We start from the raw sequence: 21,203 nt of genomic DNA on the forward strand, positions 1-21,203 counted from the left end.
ATTTCATTGACACAAAAGTCAATGAAAGATTGTTCATTTCAAGAAGGTCCGTGTTTATTCCACAATTGACGTATTCTTCAGTTATAATCTATTAATTAATACCAGCTCGAGAACATTTCCGACTGGAGCGTTCAGGTCTAATTAAGTAGTTTGTTGCTTTCTTCGGAAAAGGAATCATTTCACGGATCATTTAAATCCATCACTGTTGGACATTTCTAAGAATTGAAGGCAAATCTGATTGCTGTGCATTAGAGCCCAGAAGAATATGTCTCCTCAAATTTTATTAATACTTTCAGCTTCAATCAGCGTCTGCAGCAGCTGGAGAAGATCTCCACAACAACGGAAGCATGTAGTGCGAAAGCAGTTTCACACATCGCACTATATCAAACCAACGGTGTTAGTATTCAACACAACAGAGCACACATAGTCACTCACGTATATAAAGACAAATACGAGGTGGTATGGGAAACATATAGAGAGAGACGCTCACTCAATCTAAGTGCTCATCAGAGTGAATTTATAGTAGGTACCACTATATAAGCCTAATACTTCTAAGCTGCAGTATGTGCAGTACATACTTGTAACATTCAACTATTTCCATGATTTTCTTTTCTTTAATTACAGCAATGAGGATTCTAACTACTGGAGAAAGCTGCAGAAGCTTAATGTTTTCATTGAGAATATCTGCAAGCGCGGTATTTTCCATTATTCCTGAATCTTGTGAAGCAATTTACCAGTGCTTGAAGAATCGATACATGAAGGTGATTTTGTTAAATTTCTTCAGAACATGACCAAAATTGTAGTACGTAAAAACACATTTAAATAGCCTGGAAAGTACAGCATGAGAACGTATGACTTTCAGCAAGTAACATATTTTTGGATAGGAGTATCATTCTGGGTGGTCTGATACAATGCTGGCCTTTAATTGTTACATTTAGCTAATGTTGAAACACATCCCATTTATTCTGCTTAGTTCATTAGAAATACCAACAAATTCATTAACGCAACGCTCTAAACAATTTCCAGAATTTTTTTTTTTTTCTGAGGATGATTGTATCTTCGACCCATCCCTCAGATATGCCTGTAGATATGAGTTATCACTTACTTTCATAGTTTGAAAATTATATTGAAAATGTAATCTTCCATTCTGACAGTTTATGTTGAGAACTGGACCCTACAATTTATAGGCTGCAACTGTTTCTCTCCCTTCTGCGGAGTTTCCAAACAAAATCAGTGTATTTCATAATTCATCATTTTCACGTATTAGCGAAAAGGTGGCTAATGCACAGCATTCTAGAGTTTGTGACCACACTTGTTTATCATTTAAAGTGTGTGTGAAGGTTCCATTGACATATCCTACATCCACATACATACTCCTTAAGCCAACGTACGGTACATGAAGGACGTTGTTCTATACTACTATTAATTATTTGTTGTCCTGATACGCTCGCAAACAGAGCGCCAGAAAAACGTCTGTCTATTTGCCTCACTGAGAGCTCTAATTTATCACATCTTATCTTCATGGTCCTTTCGTGAAATGTGTGTAGGCAGCAGTAGGATCGTTCTGTAATCAGCTTCAAATAGCGGTTCTCGAAATTTTCTCAATAGACTTCCTTAAAGAGAACGTAGCCTTCCATCCAGTTACTTTCATTTGAGTTCCCCATCGGATTTTCTCTATTTCTAATTCCATGAATAGAAAATGAATGGAAACTTATATCATAACAGTTCTAAGACATATTGAACTTTCCATATTGTCTTGATACTTTAAATGGGTGACATCTGGAATTCTGACCACCAAGATGTATGGGCTGGTACTACCACAATTACAAAAGAAGTAAGAGCATTGTGTTCCTGGCATTTGTTGATGCGCAATATAAATTTACGTACCTGGATATTGGTTGTAATGGGAGGGTTAGTGCTGGAGTGTTCCAGAGCAGTCAACTTCGTGAAATTTTTACTGGTGTTCAATATTTAATGAACATACCACCACCAGAGATGTTATCAGGAACTCAAATTATTATATAATTGTAGCTAATAATGCTTTCCCTGATCAAAGCATGTAATGAAGCCATGTATCATTTTAATTACTGTTTCACAAGGACGAAGAGAACTTCTGAAAATGCTTTTAGAATCTTGAGCAGTAGGTTCACAATTCTCCTTAAGAAAATGGAGCTACTGTAGAGAATATCACACTGTCTACTTATGTGCTACATAATTTTTTACTGGACACATGTGGAAAGAGTCGTGCTGGACAACTGGAAAAGGAAGAGGACACAAATAAATATTTTATCATTCCAGGCGAATGATAGAAATACAATCTGACTGGCATAGGGAGATTAGAGCAATACATGTTAGTTAAAGAAGCTAGGAAAGTGAGATACACTCTCCAGGCCGGCCCAAGTGGCCGAGCAGTTCTAGGCTCTACAGTCTGGAACCGCGCGACCGCTGCGGTCGCAGGTTCGAATCCTACCTCGGGAATGGATGTGTGTGATGTCCTTAGGTTAGTTAGGTTTAAGTAGTTCTAAGTTCTAGGGGACTGATGACCACAGACGTTAAGTCCCATAGTGCTCAGAGCCATTTTTGAACACTCTCCAGGAATATTTCAACACTGCTGGGTATGTAGAATGGCACTGTAAAAAGATCAGTCGTAGATACAGTGCCAGTGTTGATCATAATTGATGTGAATTACGACTGAAAAGTAACTATGATATGCAGGAGAGTGTATGTTATTCGCATTAGCAATTAAATTTCGAATTTGATTTTACGACAGTTGCTTTCCAATATAATACACTGTATTCAACTTGTAGTTTTATTTATGTTAAGCAACAGAATCTTAATGAAAATAAATAAATATACAGTCTTGTTACTCATTATTGCCCAAGTATTCCTCTTGCAGATTTTAAAGTATTTTAAATATCACTCTCTTAGCTTTCATCCTCCCAGCTTTACCTTTTCTTTCCTGTGGAGGAGCAGTTACGCATGAACCAAATACTTCAACATCATTTGGAGCAGTTTTTGGTTTATTTATGCTGGTCGGTATATTTCAGATGTTTCCTAAGCAGCATTTTCTTCCTCACTGTGGGCACTCTTCCTGTTTGTCCCCTTGATCGCACCACCCGCACGTGAACTGCTGTACGAGGATCACGATGATTTTGTTTGAAAAGGCTGACCATCTTGAGGAACTGTAAAATCCTCACTATCAACAACGAGAGGGTTTGCTACCTCACTGAAGGAAAATGATAAAAACTGAAACTTCCTGGCAGATTAAAACTGTGTGCTGGACCAGCACTAGAACTCGGGACCTTTGCCTTTAGCGGGCAAGTGCTCTACCATCTGAGCTACCCAAGCACGACTCACGCTGCGTCCTCACAGCTTTACTTCCGCCAGTACCTCGTCTCCTACCTTGCAACAAACTGCACACAACTTCCAGTGCGTGTTTTATAACTTTTGTTATTCGATGTTTATGACTTTTACAAGAGACTGTCCATCAAAACACAGCACGACCTCCGATTCACAAGTATTTTACTTAAGGTTAAAAACGAAAAAAAGAGAACGAAAACAATTGGTCTCGAATTCGCGATCTTCTGAATGAAAGCTGGTTGCGCGAGACAACTTAGCTATACAGACACACTGGAGACAGCTTTTTATAACGGTCCTTATGAACTGCTCCACGACAAACCACCATTATCGCAATTTTTTCTCCTACTGTACTGATCACAGGAGAAATTGAATGGCAGAAAAGTTCCTATGTGACGTAAGTGTTTTTTGTGTAGCCCACACTGTCTTGTGTGAATTCTGCTCTACAAGTCCCTGCACCTCCCTGAAGGTGGTCTCGGAGAGACAGAAGTTTCTTAAAATATTACACCGTTATTTCATACAAGCAGATCCCATAGTACTCTTTGTCGCAGCTTTTATTTTGTTAAGTTCCGACACGGACGTTTTCCGTAAAATGTTCTCTAAAATTTCAGATTGAGACCAAAACCTAGCCTCCGTTAGTGAAACAACTATTCTGCCAAGTAAATATTTCCTGGTGGGTCTGTTATGTGGGTGAATTTGTGTCATAGAGGCACGTTTGGTGTCTGTATGTCTCAATCAGAATGTCTATTGTTTCCTTAGGTCACTCCATTACGCCGGCCGGGGTGACAGAGCGGTTCTAGGCGCTACAGTCTGGAACCGCGCGACCGCTACGGTCGCAGATTCGAATCCTGCCTTGGCCACGAGTGTGTGTGATGTTCTTAGGTTAGTTACGTTTAAGTTCTATGGGACTGATGCCCTCAGCAGTTAAGTCCCATAGTGCTCAGAACCATTTGAACCATTTCACTCCATTATCACGTAGTGCACTACGGTTAACGAAAACAAACAGATCTATACGATTAAATGGCAGCCACATGGCGTGGAATATAGCTTGACGCGCCTGCATGCCAATTATTAGCAAAAATCCAATGGATCTGAGCACTATGGGACTTAACATCTGAGGTCATCAAAAAAATGGCTCTGAGCACTATGGGACTCAACTGCTGAGGTCATTAGTCCCCTAGAACTTAGAACTAGTTAAACCTAACTAACCTAAGGACAACACACACATCCATGCCCGAGGCAGGATTCGAACCTGCGACCGTAGTGGTCTCGCGGTTCCAGACCGCAGCGCCAGAACCGCGCGGGCACTTCGGCCGGCCTTGAGGTCATCAGTTCCCTAGAACATAGAACTACTTAAACCTAACTAATCTAAGGACATCACACACATCCATGCCCGACTCAGGATCCGAACCTGCGACCGTAGCGGTTGTGCGGTTCCAGACTGAAGCGCCTAGAACCGCTCGGCGACACCGGCAAGCGAATTACTATCAGGCCGATGGCGTGGCACCAGATGACAAGCAAGGTAACGGTCCACACGGAGCAATTTACTCGATACGCCAGTCGTGGCGCGAGAAATATCTCCGTCTGCACGACGAAGCCGGCCAGTGTGGCCGAGCGGTTCTAGGCGCTTCAGTATGGAACCGTGCTGCCGCTACGGTCGCAGATTCGAATCCTGCCTGGGGCATGGATGTGTGTGATATCCTACGGTTAGTTAGGATTAAGTAGTTCTAAGTTGTTGGGGACTGATGACCTCAGATGTTAAGTACCATACTGCTCAGAGCCATTTGAACCATTTTTTTTTTTTTTTTTTGCATGACGAAGGGACTCACGAGGATCATGAACTGAGGCAAAAAAGTCATGGGAGACCTCCTAATGCTGTATCGGACCTCCTTTTCCGTGGCGTAATTTAGGAACTCGAGGTGGCGCGGACTCAACAAATCATTGGAAGTCCCCTGCAGAAGTACTGAGCCGTACTGCCTCCATAGCCGTCCAGAATTGGGGAAGTGTAACCGATGCAGGATTTCGTGTACGAACGGACCTCTCAATCATGTCCCATTAATGTTCAATGGGATTCATGTCGGACGAAGTGGGTGATCAAGCCATTCGCTCGAATCGTCCAGAGCGCTCTACAAACCAGTTGCGGGCAAATGTGGCCTGGTGACATGGCACATTCTCATCTATAAAAATTCCATCGTTGTTTGGGAAAATGAAGTCCATGAAGGGATGAAAATGGTCTCCAGGTAGCCGAACATAACCATTTACAGCCGATGATCGATTCAGTTCGGCAAGAGGACCATGTCCATTCCTCGTAAACACAGCTCGCACCATTATGGTGCTTTTTTGGGGTCTGTGTCACACTCGAACTAGCTGAAAGCGGGATTACTGTGACCAAGCCACGATCTTCCCATCTAGGGTCCAACCGATATGGTCACGAGTTAGAAGAGGAGGAGATGTTGTGCTGTTGACAAAGGCACTCTCACGGTTGTCAGCTGCCACAGCCTGTTAACGCCTAATTTCGAAGCCATGTCTTGACAGATACATTCGTCGTAAGTCCCGCAGTAAATTCTGTGATTATTTCACCCAGTGTTGCTTATGTGTTTGCAGAGAAAACTTCCCTCAAAAACCGCAGCTCTCTGTCGTTATTTGAAGGCTGTCGGCCGCTGCAATGTCCTTGGTGGGAGGTAATTGTTGAAATATGTTATTATTGGCATTCTCTTGACACTGCGGATTCCCAAAATGGAATACGCCATGCGTCTCTCTCCGCTTATCATTCCGCTATCGAAGCCTGATGTTCCATCGTGCGGCCATAATCACGCCGGAAACCTTTCTACGTGAATCAGCTAAACACTAGTGACATCTCCGCGACTGCGCTGCCCTTCCTTGTGTTCTTCACACTATAGCCATGTACGTATCGCTGTCCCATGACTTTTGCTGTCTAAATGTATGTCCCGCTTCAATCGCACTCTAGCGGCTCCATTGCCGCATACCAAAGAATAATATCACCGTGGCTGTGGAAAATAGACTTACCGTTCCACGCGGCACAAAGTCACATACTTCTATCGTTGCCTTCTGTCATGGGAATAGGCCAGTCTTCTACATATCGTCAACCACACAATTATGATTACTTCCATCAAATACAGATACACTACTGGCCATTAAAATTGCTACACCAATAAGAAATGCAGATGATAAACTGGTATTCATTGGACAAATACACTCCTGGAAATGGAAAAAAGAACACATTGACACCGGTGTGTCAGACCCACCATACTTGCTCCGGACACTGCGAGAGGGCTGTACAAGCAATGATCACACGCACGGCACAGCGGACACACCAGGAACCGCGGTGTTGGCCGTCGAATGGCGCTAGCTGCGCAGCATTTGTGCACCGCCGCCGTCAGTGTCAGCCAGTTTGCCGTGGCATACGGAGCTCCATCGCAGTCTTTAACACTGGTAGCATGCCGCGACAGCGTGGACGTGAACCGTATGTGCAGTTGACGGACTTTGAGCGAGGGCGTATAGTGGGCATGCGGGAGGCCGGGTGGACGTACCGCCGAATTGCTCAACACGTGGGGCGTGAGGTCTCCACAGTACATCGATGTTGTCGCCAGTGGTCGGCGGAAGGTGCACGTGCCCGTCGACCTGGTACCGGACCGCAGCGACGCACGGATGCACGCCAAGACCGTAGGATCCTACGCAGTGCCGTAGGGGACCGCACCGCCACTTCCCAGCAAATTAGGGACACTGTTGCTCCTGGGGTATCGGCGAGGACCATTCGCAACCGTCTCCATGAAGCTGGACTACGGTCCCGCACACCGTTAGGCCGTCTTCCGCTCACGCCCCAACATCGTGCAGCCCGCCTCCAGTGGTGTCGCGACATGCGTGAATGGAGGGACGAATGGAGACGTGTCGTCTTCAGCGATGAGAGTCGCTTCTGCCTTGGTGCCAATGATGGCCGTATGCGTGTTTGGCGCCGTGCAGGTGAGCGCCACAATCAGGACTGCATACGACCGAGGCACACAGGGCCAACACCCGGCATCATGGTGTGGGGAGCGATCTCCTACACTGGCCGTACACCACTGGTGATCGTCGAGGGGACACTGAATAGTGCACGGTACATCCAAACCGTCATCGAACCCATCGTTCTACCATTCCTAGGCCGGCAAGGGAACTTGCTGTTCCAACAGGACAATGCACGTCCGCATGTATCCCGTGCCACCCAACGTGCTCTAGAAGGTGTAAGTCAACTACCCTGGCCAGCAAGATCTCCGGATCTGTCCCCCATTGAGCATGTTTGGGACTGGATGAAGCGTCGTCTCACGCGGTCTGCACGTCCAGCACGAACGCTGGTCCAACTGAGGGGCCAGGTGGAAATGGCATGGCAAGCCGCTCCACAGGACTACATCCAGCATCTCTACGATCGTCTCCATGGGAGAATAGCAGCCTGCATTGCTGCGAAAGGTGGATATACACTGTACTAGTACCGACATTGTGCATGCTCTGTTGCCTGTGTCTATGTGCCTGTGGTTCTGTCAGTGTGATCATGTGATGTATCGGACTCCAGGAATGTGTCAATAAAGTTTCCCCTTCCTGGGACAATGAATTCACGGTGTTCTTATTTCAATTTCCAGGTGTGTATATTATACTAGAACTGACACGTGATTTCATTTTCACGCAATTTTGATGCATAGATCCTGAGAAATCAGTACCCAGAACAGACACCTCTGGCCATAATAACGGCCTTGATATGCCTGGGCATAGAGTCAAACAGAGCTTGGATGGCGTGTACAGGTACAGCTGGCCATGCAGCTTCAACGCGATATCACAGTTCATCAAGAGTAGTGACTGGCGTACTGTGGGGAGCCAGATGCTCCCCCACCATTAATCACACGTTTTCAGTTGGTGAGATATCAGGAGAATGTGTTGGCCAGGGCAGCCGTTGAACATTTTCTGTATCCAGAAAGGCTCATACAAGACCTGCAACATACTGTCGTGCATTATCCTGCTGAAATGTAGGGTTTCACAAGGATCGAATGAAGGGTAGAGCCACTGGTCGTAACACATCTGAAATATAACGTCCACTGTTCAAAGTTCCGTCAATGCGAACAACAGGTGAACCAGACGTGTAACCAATTGCACCCCATACCAACACGCCGGGTGATACGCCAGTATGGCGATGACGAATACACGCTTCCAATGTGCGTTCACCACGATGTCGCCAAACACGGATGCGACCATCAAGATGCTGTTAACAGAGCCTGAATACATCCGAAAAAATGACGTTTTGTCCTTCGTGCACCCAGGTTCGTCTTTGAGTACACCATCGCAGGCACTCCTGTTTGTGATGCAACGTCAAGGGTAACCGCAGCAAAGGTCTCCGAGCTGATAGTCCATGCTGCTGCAAACGTCGTCGAATTGTTCGTGTGGATTGTTGTTGTCTTGCAAGCATCCCCATCTGTTGACTCAGGGATCGAGACGTGGCTGCACGATCCGTTACAGCCATGCAGATGAAACGAGGCCGTTGCGATCCAGCACATTGTTCCGTATTACCCTCCTGAACCCACCGATTCCATATTCTGCTAACAGTCATAGCATCTCGACAAATGTGAGCAGCAATGTCGAGATACGATAAACCGCAATCGAGATAGGCTACAATCCGACCTTAATCAAAGTCGGAAACGTGATGGTACGAATTTCTCCTCCTTACACGAGGCATCACAACAACGTTTCACCAGGCAACGTTATGTATGAGAAGTCGGTTGGAAACTCCTCACGTCAGCACATTGTAGGTTTCGCCACCGGCGGCAACCTTGTGTGAATGCTCTGAAAAGCTAATCATCTGCATATCACAGCATCTTGTTCCTGTCGGCTAAATTTCGCGTCTGTAGCACGTCATCTTCGTGGTGCAGCAATTTTAATGGCCAGTAGCGTATGTTAAAATTGTGGGCATTTGGCTGTAATGCTTCACATTTGTAAACACTTGATAACTACTACATTGCACTAGGAGAACATGACAAGACAAGAATAACATACGTCGGAGATGAGATGATCGTTAAACAATGAATCATGGATCACTTAACTTCTTCAACTGTTAAGTGCACATTAAGGCTAGAAGATGGAGTTGTTTCACGCTAATTTCATGTGAAGAGCATTCAGATTCCACCTGCCGTCTGACGCCTGAATAACTCTTTTATTGGCAGCCATATACAGTTTCTTTCTTTCTTAATAAATATTGTTATTTCGTCGATGTAAATTACAAACGCTATAGTGAAGTGATGTCTATTTCAAAAGCTGTGGAGCGTAATCTCTTTGTGCTCTGGTGATTTCACATTAGAAATAGACATAATTTTTCGTATGTCATTCCTTTTTTCACTCGACAGAATGTGGCAACAGACACCGTTTACCGTTGTGAACAAATTCGAGATTCTAAAGATACCAACAGTCTCCTCTTTTTGAAGTAAAATCGAAATGACCGCAGCATTCAGTTGTTGTCTCCAACATAGCGATAAAGAAGTAAGAACTGCACCTCTGTAGTAAAACAGAAGTACGGCCGAGGTACACTGTTGCAATCTTTATGAACTACATGTCTAGCTTCCATAGATCACCGAAAAGTACAAAACAAGTATAGGGAACGCAATTCGAGTTCAATTACAATATACGTTGCTAGCGGCTGTGCGGAATCAATTAAGAGAAATAAATTGGTTGTAGGACTGTGCTTCAGACGTACTATAATTAATCGGCTATATATTTTACTGAACTTTTTGATCTACAAATTGCGGGCGATAACTTAATTTGGCTCCTACGGTCACCATTTCCATTAGTTCTAACAAATTCAGCTGGTGCTCGTGCGAAAAAGGAGATATCCAACTGACCAAATACTTTAAAAAGTTATGGCTTCCTCTATGTGCCCTGCCTCTGTAGCGATTATTCCACTCCAATCATAGAAAATACCGGTTCACCAATTACGTATTTACGTCGTAGTGGGAAAAGCTATAATCTCATACATTTCACATCCGAATGCAAAAACTCGTTCACGATATTCTGTATTTCACTGCGCGCACTGAGGCTCGAGAGTAGTGCGACATATACATCGCCTGACAAAAAAATAGAGAAACGCCCAAAAGGGGAGGAGTGCGCGAAATGACACTTTATGCTTGGAAGGGGTGTTATAGTGGGACGCGAAATTGAAGAGTCACCCATCCACCAGTGTCAGCCCAGTTTGCAGGTGAATATAAGTTTAATTTAGTGTTTTGTTTATGTATTTTGTAATATTTGTAAGTTATCTAAAGTTTTATATTTATTTTTATGTTTCATGCACGGAGAGGGCGGCGCAACGAACGGAGACATCATCTTCACTGCCGGGATTAGAGAGACAATTGCTGGCCACTATACGTCGCGGGTCGACAGCCAAATAGCAACAGAAGATCCTGACACCGAGTTATTGCGTCGTGCTTCTAAAAACTGAAAAAATAAGAATTTGTAATGTTTCTACAACAGTGACGTCATAGAAAGTTTAATCATGTTGTAAATGTTCAGTCCTATCTTGTCAAGGCTCATGTTCACGTCTGTATGTAGTATATATGAAGATAATAAACTAGTGTATACTACAAAAGTTAAAATACGCGTTCCGAGAATTTATTTATGAAGAATTATATTAAGAAAGAAGTAGTACTGATTTATTTGACAAGATTATTAATTTTTGACAACGTTCATCGCGAGTTTGAGTCTTAAAAGTTTAATCAATGTGGTTTCAATATATATTAAAGCAGATAACTTGCATTAATATAATTTCTGAGAACAAACAAACGACATCTAAATTGAAAAAAGTTTGCGCAAACCAATTGTACTGATTGACGTAATTCTGCGCATACGATTCAAGTGATGATGTCTTAATTACAGTTTCGTTCAAGAACCATTCAGAGACAACTTTAAAAAGAATAAAAATAATTTTGAAGTGTTTTGTAACTTACGTAGGTGACGAAGTCTGCACATGGTCATATGTCAAAAGAAAATCATTTATACAAAACTTACGTCGTTACACTACAGTGGGTCAGTCTATTGCAGTGATTACGAACTGAGTCAAATTTACAAAGAACTTCACTGTACGGTATGAGCTCACTAGAAAGACGTTAGATTACCTCAGGCCTTGATTGACACACGGATTGATTCTTGAGGCTAAGGGTACCGCAGCTCCTGTAACCGGTCCTAGATAAACCGGATGTTGCCACCGAGGCAGACTTGATATCCGTATCTTCTCTCCGGGACCAGTCTGGGGATAATGCTGGCCGCAGGTGTACCTCAGAATCACGCAGACCTTTCATAGGGATGCGTGCCATGTGCTCACGAGCATTGTCGTGCTGGAAAAGGATATGATGCTGAAAAAGGTTATGACGATTCTATCGCATTAGGGACAACACAGGAGTGTGCAGGATGTTTGTGGCGTACCGCTGTGGCATTTCCTCAGTCAGTGCAAACAGCGACTTGAAGGCCTACCCCATGTCTCGCTACGCTCATAAAGCCAGGAGTAACACCGCTGTGCCTTTCCAAAGTACTGGAGGCATAGGGCTTCTCAGAGGTCGCCGCCATATTCTCTGACGATGGTAATCTGGGGTAACGCACAACCGCGACTGAACGGCGAACACAATGCACGACATTAATCAGCATTACCAGATTCCGGGAAACGGCATCACTCCAGACGCAGCCGACTGTTCGGGACTCGCACAAAAGAATAAAAAGAGATAGAGCTTTAGGAACAGACCACTTGAGCACAGCATATAGAATTTACCGACATGATCAAGTGAGAAATGAGGAAATAAGAGAAAGGACGCAGACCCATTGTAGTGTTAAGGGCGGAATATAAGAAAGATAGATAGGAAGTTTATTACATGTTAACGGCTACCTAAGCACGAGACGGTAGTTCCCTACTCCGGGTGTTGTTAATCTCCGACCAAAGACGCGGTATGGCACAGGATGTTGCGGGGACCGAAGATGTGAAGCGGTTACGATGTGGCTGGTGTCCAAATGTGGCCATCGTCTTTTGAAGTGGTCGTACGTGGTCGACTGGAAAATTTATGATGAGTATCCCTGCCCTCACGTTCCCATACATCGGGCTCCTGTCACGGACGAAGTATCCACAGATCTGGATATAGCATGATTCGACCATCAGGACAAATCAAGGTGCACAATGCGGTCATTTTAAAAACTTTGTCAGGTGTTGAGAAAAATGACTGAAACGAATGTGCTGCTGCTCCACGTCCTTCATCTGACGATGTTTTTAAATATCCTAACGGACCCGGTGACATTACAGGAGTAACACTGTGGCCGCCGTTCTCGCAGTCGCAGAGAACTGCGAATCTAATCATTCACAAACCCGCCCATGATCTGTACGTGTACGACGCTGCATTCACATACGACCATGCGTTCTTGGCACTTCACTTTTTGTCTGCCAGTGTGTGTTTATGAACAATGAAACGCTAAGCGCCTCAGTCCATCGGTAATTAAGTGTGTAACAACATGTATCGGGCGGCCCTAATGCACTAATCGTTACGTTCACGATTATGGGTGGTTACTTGGTGTAGCATAGGACACGATCAGGATGTAGGCAGATACCCGTTGTTGACAGCAAGTTAGTCTTCCAGTTCATTACTGTGCCTAGTAGGCTGTGCCTAATCCTCAGAGAAGTTCCGAACTCATTATGACGTGCAGAGAGGCGTAGCTTATTTCAATACACAGGTGTTGAGGGAAATATGATGATACAATTTTAGTAAATACGAAGATACTTAAGGAAAAGTAGTGTTATAACACTTTCGTGCCGCCTGACTGAAAACCGGAGAAGAATGAGAACAAAATAGGATCATAATGTAGTGTAGTGAGTATACGCATTAGTTTAAGCAACAACAAATATATTGAATGAAAGACGTGAAATACGACTTTATTCATTATATTATGTAGAATTCAGTTTTTCTGTAGATTAACAAGTTACTGCAATTATCTGTCGTAGCATTTGCTTAACCTTCTGAGAATGAAAAGTTTATACTGTCGATCAATGCGTTGCCTGGGACAAAATATGACTAAAATCTAAATTCAAAATGTTATTTGGTTACACTAAAGTATCTAGATGAGTGGCATATATGCTACATTTGGACTCAAATGCGTTTCTTTATTCCGAGAAATGGAATGTTTTCTGGCATTCTTTAATGGATTATGTTTATAAACTGACGGCAGTAATACATGTATGTATTTACGTAAGAACCAGTAAATGTGATTTTCTTATTGTATCTGGAAGTAGAATCACAAAATTTCTCATCGGACTATCTCAAAAATTAAGTGGAACTAGGCCAAGTAACTTTTAGCGAATACTGCATTAAATTTTAAAATGACACCTATTACGTTATTTTTCAACATACGAAGTCTCTGCAAACAACGGTCGGAATGTTCCACCAACCACTCAACTGGCTGATTGTAGAACTCCTGTTCTTGACCATGCTGTAAATAAGTTTCTCAAATGGTTCAAATGGCTCTGAGCACTATGCGACTTAACTTCTGAGGTCATCAGTCGCCTAGAACTTAGAACTAATTAAACCTAACTAACCTAAGGACATCACACACATCCATGCCCGACGCAGGATTCGAACCTGCGGCCGTAGCGGTCGCTCGGTTCCTGACTGTGGCGCCTAGAACCGCACGCCACTCCGGCCGGCTAAGTTTCTCAATTCCCAGGGCATTGCCGCTGCTGTCAATATCGGTGACATTGTCAAGTTTTAACATTCAGTGTTGTTCTCAGGCATGGTGCGCTATACACTGATCAGCCAGAGCATCATGACCATCACCCTTGTATCGATATACACCCGTCCAGGCGATAGCAGTGCCACCTGACGAGCAGTGACTACTAGTCGGACACGCGCACGATGCATTATAGTATGAGTGAGCGTGCTGTCCGAGTGTAGAATGGGGAAGGCACATGACGTATCGCCGGCCGGGGTGGCCGAGCGGTTCTAGGCGCTTCAGTCTGGAACCGCGCGACCGCTACGGTCGCAGGTTCGAATCCTGCCTCGGGCATGGATGTGTGTGATGTCCTTAGGTTAGTTAGGTTTAATTAGTTCTAAGATCTAGGCGATTGATGACCTCAGAAGTTAAGTCGTATAGTGCTCAGAGCCATTTGAACCATGACGTATCTGAGTTTTACCGGGGACAAACTGTGATAGCCTGGAGGCTCAGCACGAACATTTCGGAACTGCACATCCGGTCAGGTGTTCGAGGAGTGCTGTGTCTTCAACACTTGGCGAAACGAAGGTGGAACTACGTCCTGACGTCGTTGGATTAGGTGGCCACCCCTCATTGCAGATGTCGGCCGTCGTAGGCTGGGCAAACTGGTACAACAGGGCAGAGGGCCAACTGTGGAGGAATTACCATCAGACTTTAATGCTGGACAGAGCAGAAGTGTGTCCGAAAACTCAATGCACCGAACATTCCTTACCATGGGCCTCCACAGCCGACGGCCCATGCATGTGCCAAACGTTGTTAATGCCACGACGTTGGCAACTACGACTGAAATGGACACGTGGCCATCCCCACTGAACGTTGGGGCACTGGCAGATCGACACATGGTCTGATGAAACCCGATACCTTCTGCATAATGCCGATGGGCGGCCGCGAATCCGTCGTCTTCCAGGAGAAGAGCTCCCTGGCGCCTGTACTGCGGGACGCAGATAAGCTGGTGACGGCACCATTGTGCTCTGCTGAACTGAATTTTCTCATTTTGAGAGAATTAAAGGGATATCTATTTATTTGTCAAAAATCATTCAACAGCCAAGATGGCGTAAAATATTTTTTTTAATTTAAGACAACCGGTTTCAACAGAGTATAAAAATAGACCATTATTTTTTATCCAATTCACATCTTGTGCGTGAGATAAGCTCAAAATGAACACGTGTAAAACTAAAGATTTTAACACCTTAAAAGTGGTGGCTCGTTATTTTCAGGTTACTATTCCTTGCAGTAGGGGCTGTGATTTTTGATATTTTTTGTCTAAACCAGCAAGGTAAAACAGAGGCCACTACTTACACCACATCAAGTGGATTTAGTGCTCACCTACTCACACTGAGCCGTGAACACTTCCCAGTTTATCGATGTGGAATAATTGAACATGATTACTACTGTTATCGGTGGCATGCGTGCAATGGTCGTGCCAGGCGAGCGATATTGAATCTATATCCTATCGTTAATAGCGCGAGACCTGCACGACCTTATAGCAACCGTTATGGTTCTGCATTATTCTGTTACACTAGAGATGATTTCACGTAATGAAAGAGAGAGAATGTAAGATTAATGGACTCATTTACTGAACAGTTAAAAATTAAACAATAATACCACCAAATGGGGGTGGGGGAAGAAAGATTCGAGCTCAGCAGCCTGCCCCAACGTACGTTCATAACAAGCCACGATAGCTGGAGAAACGGAATTTTAGGAACGATCGCTGTGTTATCAAATAGAATCCCATTTAGTAAAGGAAGGGGTTGCAGGCATGCAACGACCACCTCCTTGAATCAGCCAAAGATTAAGAAAGGTGCTACTGCACGTGAATAAACCCTGCAAGACGCGAAACTATTCACATAGACCTATAAGGTTCCCTCTGGGTCGCAGGGCGCGATCGACAGTGCACGTCGGCGCTATGTTTACCGAACTTCATCTCCTGGAAGCAGCACCTCCGGTCTCCGGCACGGCCACACTAGAACTCAACTACTGCACCTTTGTCCACCACCCATCCCCGGAGTGCGGTTGGCGGCCACCCGCGAAAAACGGGCGCGCACCTGAACTGGGCAATCATAGGGCCGGAATTTCACAGGGAGGCGACCTCGCGACGCTAAAATTGAGCACAAATAGCGTTTACAAGGTTGGTAAGGCAGGTTGGGGAACTGAGAACAGGAGAAACTTTGGCCACTACTGAATGTTCAGACGACATCCCGTGGAACCCTGGCGATGGGAAAAGGGATGGGAAACGGGAAGCCATCATGGCTGCTACGAAGACTGCTGCCCTCGCCCATAAATAAATTTCTAGCGCCAAGCTCCTCTCACAGATCAGTGTGAGACAAGCTGAAAAAATGGTCAAATAAATCAGGCAACCCATAGAAATTATTAATATTACTTGACTTATTGCTTTACCTAGTACCAGAATGCTGGTGTTAGAAATATGAAATACGAGCGCTGAATGGTGAATGAATTGCACGTCTTTCAACCTGAAGATAACAGCATAGTATGTTGAAACCAGCAGTCTTAAGTAAAAACCAAGTATTTTATGTGATCTTCGCTGTTGAATGATTTTTAGCACCCGTGGGTGCAGTGGAGCTCATGCAAAACTCATGCAAGGCGCCATGACGTTCAAGGAGTATCGCACAATCGTTGCAGATCACTTCATAACGATTCTGTTTTCCCAGAGCAGTGACATTTTAACAAGATAATGCGCCATGTCACAAAGCCAGGAGTGTGATGCAGTGGTTCGAGGAACATTGGTGGATTACAATTGATGTACTGGCCCCCCAATCCGCCAGATCCGAAGACGATCGAAGACATCTGGTTTGTGAATGAACCTAGCGCGGCAAGTCATCATCCTCCTCTCCGGAATTTACGGGATTAGGTATCAGGTTTGTGCAAATGTGGTGCCAGCTACCTCAAGCAACAGACCAATGCCTCACTGCTTGCATACCGTGACGCATCGCGGCTGTTGTCTCTGCCAAAAATGGACACACTGGCTATTAGGTAGGAGGTGATAATGTTCTGGCTGATCAGTGTACAATGTGCGTGAATAGCGTCAGATTTTGTATTATCATTGTGAAGGTCGCGAGCATGCTCCGTGTTCCTGTGAGACATCGTTATCATCACCAGAGACTTTTCTGAGTAGAACCTCGTTGAGCCTCTTCAGCTGGCCGGATGGTTAAATCGTGCAGCATCCGTTTGGATATGACAGAGGCCTTATGTTGGACGGCATGGGAACGTGAAGACAGGAGCACAAATGTTCAAATGTGTGTGAATTCCTGAGGGACCGAACTGCTGAGGTCATCGGTCCTTCGGCTTACACACTACTTAAACTACCTTACATTAACTTTTGATAAGAAAAACACACACGCCCATGCCCGAGGGAGGACTCCAAGCTTCAGCGGGAGAGGCCGCGCATTCCGTGACATTACACCTGAAACCGCTGAGCCACTTCGCACGGCGAAGACAGGTGTAACTACGGTCGGGGTTCCAGTTGACAACAACGGGTAGATTATGTATCAAGCTTGACCTAAACCACCACAGCAGTATCTATCATCCAAGAACAAGTAGCGAGCTCTCCCTTACAGTATCTGACTAAAAACAAGTTTTTGTTATGGTCTTCAGTCCGATGATTGGTTTCAGGCAACTCATCACGGTAATCTATCTTGTGCGATCATCTTCATCTCCGAATAATTACTGCAAGTTACGTATTTCTGAATCAGCTTACTGTATACATCTTTTCGTCCCCCTCTGAGATTTTTACCACCACACTTCCCTCCAGTACTAAAGTGGTGCCGGCCGGTGTGGCCGAGCGGTCTAGGCGCTTCAGTCTGGAACCGCGCGACCGCTACGGTCGCAGGCTCGAATCCTGTCTCGGGCATGGATGTGTGTGATGTCCTTAGGTTAGTTAGTTTTAAGTAGTTCTAAGTTCTAGGGGACTGATGACATCAGTGCTCAGAGCCATTTGAACCATTTGAACTAAACCGGTAGTCCCTTGAAAATTCAGAATGTGTCCTATCAACCTAACCCTTCCTTTGGTCAAGTTGTGCCACAAATTCCCTGTCTCCCCACTGCTATTCAGTATGTCCTCATTAGTTACATGATCGACCCACGTAACCTTCAGAATTCTTCCGTAGCACTACCTTTTGAAAGCTTCTGTTTTCCTTTTATCTACACTGCTTATTGTCCACGAGTCACTTCCATACATGGCTATACCCCCGACAAATACCTTCAGAAAAGTCTTCCTAACAGTGAAATCTATATTCGAAGTTAAAGAGTATACTGACACACATTTTCGAATATTAAAATGGGATGTTTCTACCCTTCGGGCTTATGACAGCTTGAAATCTGTTGGGAGTGTATTCTGCGATGTGTTTGAAAGTCTACGGAGGAATGGCAGCCCATCATGTCTCAAAAGCCTAATACAGAGAAGTAGTGATGACGTTCGCTTGGATCTGGAGTGAAGTCGGCAAGCTAATTCATAATCAAGGTGTTTCAATTTTCTCAGGTCGGGACTCTGAACACGTCAGTCCACTGAAGTAACGCTATTGTCTTCAAATCACTCCCTCACATACGCTGCTTTATGACATAGTCCATTGTCCTGTTGATACGAACAATCATTTCCGAACTATAAAATGTGTCAATATACTTTCGAATTTAACCTTTCCTTAATCACAATGAGAGGGCAGACGTTAACGAACACACCCTATCCACGAAAACCACAGCCTCTGTAGTTCACTATTTTCATTACAGTATTTAGTGGAGTACAAGCACCGATATGTAGCCATAGCATATATTCGTACAGCAAGAAGTACTACGCGAATCACTTACGTGTCAAGATGAGTAGGAACGGTTTACTTACTATGCTAAAGAATAAATATCAGCAGGTAATAAACAATCACCGCTTTATATGTCCAACATTTGCTGTAAAGTTAGTTGCGGTCTTCTGTCGGAAGACTGGTTTCATGCAGCTCTCCACGCTACTGTATCTTGTTCACGCTTCTTCATCTCCAAAAACTACTGCAACCTACGTACATTTGAGGGAGGGGGAGGGAGATCAGATTTTTAACGTCCCGTCAACAACGAGGTCAATAGGGAAGGAAAAGAAGATTGGATTAGCTAGGGATGGGGAAGGGTATCAGCCGTGCCCTTTCAAAGATACCATCCTTTCATTTCTCTTAAGCGATTTTGAGAAATCACGGCAAACCCAAATCGGGATGTCCAGACGCGGGTTTGAACCGTCTTTCTACATAATGCGAGTCCCGTGTGCTAACCACTGCGCTGTCCCGATCAGTACATCCATTTGGACCACCTTATTGTATTCGTCCCTCAGTTTGCCTCCGCAATATTTACCCCACACACTTCCTTCCAATACTAAATCGAAGATTCCGTGATGTCTCAGAATGTGAATTATCAACCAGTTCTTTCTTTTAGTCAAGTTATACCATAAGTTTCTCATTTTCTGCAATTCTGTTCAGTACCTCCTCATTTACTACAAGATCTATCCATCTACTCTTCAGTATTTTTCTGTGCTACCACATTTCAGTGGTTTCGCCCACATTTTGCTTTCTTATGGGGCTACACTCCAGACAAATACCTTCAGAAAGAACTTTCTGGTGCTTACCCTTATATTACATGTGGTGGTGGCTAGCGGATTGGCACTGGGGATTGCAGAAACCACCATTGCCACTAGATATTATCGACTACATATAATATAATGACTATATTGCTTTTAATGGTTTGTTTATAACCGTACAATATGTAATTCTCAAGCTCAATGTCTGTAGACATCCTCCACTTTGTCAAAGAGATACAATAACCTTTGTACTGAGGTGTGCTCTTCACAGTTCCAGCTGCTGGTGTTTGGCTTTGTGTGCATTCGCTCATAGGATGCTGCATGCGACGCTGCTAGGGGCAGAGACAACCGTCGCTTCCACGGTATCTATTCTGCCGTCCTGGTGGGAGGTAGTTCTCCTTTTTATTTTGTATGTGTAATGCTTTAAAACCGTATGCTATATTCCTTACTGTGACAGAGTGTCGAATCAGATTACCATCCTGCTTGCAGATAATCTGTTTTATTCAGTTTTTGGGTTATTATGGTATAATTTTCTCTCTAGAAAATAAGTGCTATGAGTGTACGTGAACTTCAACTGCTTAAATTAAAGTTGCATCTACCATGGGAAATTACAATTAAGAAGAGGTCACTCGACACGTGATATTCTAATATCTTACCTAGCCATCAGGAACAACAAGAAATATATTTATGCCTCTAATTCTGTAGCAAGAAAAGAGTTGGATTTTTTCCGCTGTGATGTATAAAATACATTGTCTCGATTTAAGGTTTGCTGTTTGGAGTTGATGCAATGCGGCAAAAATGGTTATAAAATAGAAATAAAATACAAGAAAAAACCGAAAAGCATGAGAGGCCAACGTAACTCGCTGCTAAAGTAGTTTCGCTGTCACTTTTAAGGACTGTATATATTAAGGAGAAACAGTGGGGAATACAGACATTCAATAACCGTAAATAATAAAAAAATTAAAAAGAACCGTGAAATTATGTAATAAATTATAGGCTCAATTTTGTGGTTTCTTTGAAACTCTCTTACACGATCACGATACAAAATGGATCCAATAAATCTAAGAGCATTTTGACTGTTATTAAATTTATCAAGATAATTGTATACAGATTTGAGGACTGCTTAGAAACCAGTAGACCTCAGACGTGTTTCTGAGGGCACTCTGAATGAAATGCTTGACTGTTGCTACAAATATGGCTGTGAGAGATATGAGCAGAAGTTAGAAAAGTTTCCTTTGTAGCTGTCGTTACTCATGGCATAACAGATATTTTAGAAGACACTCAAATGGAACTTGTGTGCTATGTATTGAATGGAAAAATATTTGTGACATCGTGTGGCGCCGTATCGATACGAACGTTACAGTTACGTAAGCAGCAAACCTCAGAATGGGTTGACAACGGTGTCACCTGGTAAATGGATGAAGTAAGGATGAATGCTTGTACAGATTGTGTTTGTTGTCGGAAACGTGAAAGCTTCTTACACTTTATTTGTGAACTATCTCGTTGTGGGAGAAACACA

This window comes from Schistocerca serialis, chromosome 6 (genome assembly GCF_023864345.2).
Source record: "Schistocerca serialis cubense isolate TAMUIC-IGC-003099 chromosome 6, iqSchSeri2.2, whole genome shotgun sequence".
Classification (NCBI taxonomy): Eukaryota; Metazoa; Arthropoda; class Insecta; order Orthoptera; family Acrididae; genus Schistocerca; species Schistocerca serialis.